We start from the raw sequence: 4,715 nt of genomic DNA, 5'->3' as shown, positions 1-4,715 counted from the left end.
GCTGGGATTACAGGCACGCGCCACCATGCCCAGCTAATTTTTTGTATTTTTAGTAGAGATGGGGTTTCACCATGTTGACCAGGATGGTCTCGATCTCTTGACCTCGTGATCCACCCGCCTTGGCCTCCCACAGTGCTGGGATTACAGGCTTGAGCCATCTCGCCTGGCCAGGCTTTTTTTTTTTTAATCAGTAATGGGATGATATCTACTATAGTGTCCTCATTATTGCCAAGCTTCTTGTTTATGTTGCAGGAGAAACTCACAAAGGAAATGGACTATTTATGGCATAAAACTATCTAAATCAGAAAACTAGCAAAACTCATTTGATAGTGGTAAGAATAAAAATCTTTCCTTTTGTTTTTATCAAATAAACACAATGTTGGCTTATAATTTTTAGCTAAATTCAAACTACCACTTAAAAGATAGTGATTTCATCCCATAAAAATGTAATGATTTCAATTGACATAATAGGATTCACAAATAGAGAGGCCCACACAAGCTAGCCAAGTAATTTTAATATATTGGATAGACGGCATATTATGTCCCCTAGTTCAAATTTGAAGGTTGGTATAAACATTTTCAGACACTGGAAATGAGACAACATTTTACTAAGGTTGGGTGTGAGGAAGAAGAAAGAAATAGAATAGTATGTAGAGGAAAAATATAGTAAAAAAAAAAACCCATATGCATAATATGGTGTATGGCTTAAATGTTTTTTTAACTTTAGGTGAATCAGCATGGAAAAAACCTAAAGGGCAGAAGATTTATAGGGGAAATAACTGACTTGGTAAGAACAGTGAAGAAGCATCACAGGGAGAGAATTGAGGAGTCTTTATATAGGTTTTGATTTAAGCAGGGAAAGAGAATAGGAACTTTTTTTTTTTTTTTTTTAGTGACAGAAGAAATAGCAAATATTCAAGACTCTGCAAGAGTAGGCAGAAAGTTTATCGAATTGCTTGATTACACCCAGAATATAATTATTTGCAGCTTTCTGTTGACAGTGACAACATGTAATCCTTTTAACCAAATGTCTCTGCAGGACTATGTGGATTTAAGGAAGGTGATAATCAATATTCAATTTCAAAAGATGCATCAATTTCTTGAAGAGGAGGAGCAACTTTATCTACAGGGACTGGACAGAGAAGAAGAGCTTTTCCAACCACTCCGAAACAGTCAAGTGAGAATGACCTAGAATTCAGAAAGGATGAAAGACATGTACAGAGAGCTGTGGGAGCTAAGCCACATGCCTGGCGTGGAGCTGCCCCAGGTGAGGGGGGAGGGTCCATCTCAGAGACAGGAAGCCTTTGCTGGACAATGCTGCCAGGACATGGTATGTCACCTGCATATGTCACGACTGCCAGCTAAGTGACACCTGCTGTCTGACATGCATCATTACATTTGTACAGTCATTTATTACTGCATGCTTTGGTAATCTTTGTGAAGTTTTTGCCATTGTAGTACATAACAGGAAAACATTCTCTTCAATAAAATTAGGAGTACTATCCACACAGAGGGACTATCCAAAGTCAGCAGAACCCCAGGCCAGGGGAAGGTTACTAATATTCCACTTATGTGCCCTAGTTCCTCCCCACTCTCTGAGGTTCCATACAACAGTGATTTACTGAAGACATTGAGGCTTTTCCCCTTGCCTGGGCAAGGTTTGTAAAAGTTGTTCATCAGTGTCAGTGTACTCTGTTTCTCATATAGTTCTCTGTTTTGTTTTAACAGTTGTCATGTGTGGTCAGACCTTTCCTTGGGAATAAGATTAGGAAACTAATGACCCTGGAAACCCAGGTATCCTTGCTTCACTCCACAATCTCTTGCTGAGCTCCTTTGCTCTTAATGTCCACCGATGAAGCCTTTCATGGTTTAGTTGAGGTTCTATTATTAACGTAGCCTGGAATGATTCCTTAGAGGGGAATAAGAAAATATACATTATTAAAACACTGAACCAAAAAGAAACAAAAGTATGGGAAAATGCGCAGAAGGAAAATACTTTCATAATTAACATTATCTTTTATTTCTTTGCAGGAAGTCGGAAATGCATTGGCAAGGTGAGGTGCACTAAAATAATGTTATTTCTGAACAGGTCATTCTCTTGTTAATGAAGTGTGTGTATACATTTGAGCTACTAACATCATCCTCAGTGGCTATTTTTGATTTTGTTTCAAAAAAGGCCCTGAGATCTTTTTCTCTTTGGTCTGGAAAGTTTTCATCTTAAAATTTGTATGAATTCAAATATACTTAAAAACCATTTGCCATTCTGAAGTTTGTTTTTCCCAATTCATCCATCCTGTCCAGCCCTAACCCACAGACCTTTCTAAAAAATTATTCTGAGAAATCATAGCAGTTTCTTTTACTCTAGAGGGGTGGGAGATAGAAAAGACAGAGGTGGGAGGGAGAATCCCTAAGGATGGGCTGAGAAGGGAGGTTTGTTCCCAAAAGCATCCCAGACCTGCTCCATCACAAGACACACAGTCGTAGGAAAGACCTCGGGAAAATGGTCGCCTCAGGACCCTCAGCAGCAGGGCTTTCAGGCTGGAATTAGACTCCTTTCTTTTGCACAAAAGATTAAGCCCTTTGTCTCATGGAACATCCTCTGTTAGACACTGACTAGCATTAGTGACAGCTGCAGGCTGAGGTCCCAAATGTTTTGGTCAGAGTTTTCTGCTCTCTGAAACATTTCCAGGATTCCTGTATATTCCCAGGGGGTGTGATGGGCAGAGGGAGGCAATGACTTTTAATGCCTTTAGAAATTGTGTAATGTCTGAGAAGAATATGTCTGGAGAAAGTGAGTTTTTGTGCAAGTAAAATTTAGAAAAAGTAACCTCCTCATGTCCCCAAGAGAATGGAATAAAATGTATACGCAGTTAACCAAAACTGGAAGAATTCTGAGGAAACATCTTGTATGAAAATATGGTATCTTTGTACGACCGTGTGATTAGCTCTGTGCCTCAGTATCACTGAGGCCATTTTTTTTGCAGGACTGATTTGGCACAGATGCAAAAGCCCCAGCTGGTAAACCCAGAGCTCACTTCATGGGGCATAACTGGAGTCCAAGACGTGCTCAACAAATTCAGAGGTAAGAGCTGGCTGCTTGGCAGTCCAGCCTCATCTTCATCCTTATTGGGTCCTTTGGTTGAGGCATTTTCCATTTAAATTTTATTATTTCTGACATGTAGGTAATACAGAGTTTTCTAAAACATCTGCCTCGTCCCTACCTGCATAGTAATATCACAATGATCAAAACTCAGTTTCCTGACTTACAGTTTGGAGAAAATGTAAAATGAGATACATATTGTATCTGCAGAATAACAGGGCAAAGAATATTCAAGTCATATAGTTATGAAGACATTAGTTCTCATGGTGGCATCAGTATTTCATGTTTATTCATTTTAGTTCAATTTTGAAGGCTTAGATTTGGCACAATGGCTTTTAATTGGTTCTATTTTAAGTACATTTATATACATTCTACAAGTACCCTTATTATTTATAAAATCAGAAAGTTTTGATCAACATAGAAAAGGACTAAAATATCCATAATCAGGACAATTCTGATGCCATCAGATACATCTCATAACCACTGAAAGGTGAGGGATTGTGAACATGGCCTAACCATGTTAGGCCCATTCTGGAGGGCAGGTCTAGGTAGCAAAGGACAGGAACCCAGAGTAGATTGAATCAGGGGCTAAAAAGATAATGTAAATCCAGAATATTATTTTCAGAAACTTCTAAACTTTACATGTGTTAATTTCTATCAAACATTTGATATTTGCATTCCAATAAATGCATCACAATGAAGTGATGTCTACCTATTGATGATCTTAAATATTTTTAGATATGTCCTGAAACAAACTGTGTAGAGATAGATATTAAATCATTACTCCACCCAGTGATGTGGTCACATTTTTTCTCTATTATTTAAAGAATAATACATAATTGTATGTGTTGTAGTGTTGTAGTAACATTTCATCTTCATGGATGCATGGGGCTGAATTCTTTTGGCTTCTTTCATTCTGCATTTTCTTAGAAGAAGATCAAATGAAGTGAATAAATGGACCACAGAGCCCCTGACCCTACTAGCACTCACTGAGTGCTTGGCAGTATTTTTTCCTTGGCAGTGGGTAATTCTCTGAGTACAGAAATTGTTCCTCGCTCTATAAGCCTTTCTGAGGATGTGAGACAAGTGACATTTGGAGATGACCATCACAGTGCAGTCATAGATCCCCCAGGAGTGGAGAGCTTTGCACTGTGGGGAGCTCAAGCACTCTCCTCCCGCAGGCATTACTGGGAAGTGGATGTGACCTACTCCTCCGACTGGATTCTGGGAGTCTGCAAAGATTCCAGGACAGCAGATACCAATATTATTATTGGTTCTGATGAAAGGTGTTTTTTTTTTTTTCAATTTCCTCAAAGAGTAGCAATCAGAGCCAGGCCTGGTGGCTCACGCCTATAATCCCAGCACTTTGGGAGGCCAAGGCGGGTGGATCATGAGGTCAAGAGATCGAGACCATCCTGGTCAACATGGTGAAACCCCGTCTCTACTAAAACTACAAAAAATTAGCTGGGCATGGTGGCGCGTGCCTGTAATCCCAGCTACTCAGGAGGCTGAGGCAGGAGAATTGCCTGAACCCAGGAGGCAGAGGTTGTGGTGAGCCGAGATCGCGCCATTGCACTCCAGCCTGGGCAACAAGTGCAAAACTCTGTCTCAAAAA

General features: G+C 39.8%; 1 pseudogene; it reads left to right on the top strand.

The window, feature by feature from the left end:
* Positions 1-4,715, top strand: part of LOC116547595 — a 6,095-nt pseudogene that overhangs the window by 1,043 nt on the left and 337 nt on the right.

The sequence above is a fragment of the Sapajus apella genome, unplaced genomic scaffold (genome assembly GCF_009761245.1).
Source record: "Sapajus apella isolate SASKATOON/1434 unplaced genomic scaffold, GSC_monkey_1.0 scaffold3724, whole genome shotgun sequence".
NCBI classification, from domain to species: domain Eukaryota; kingdom Metazoa; phylum Chordata; class Mammalia; order Primates; family Cebidae; genus Sapajus; species Sapajus apella.
Note: the sequence above shows the minus strand (reverse complement) of the source record. Positions and strands in the feature narration are given on the sequence as shown.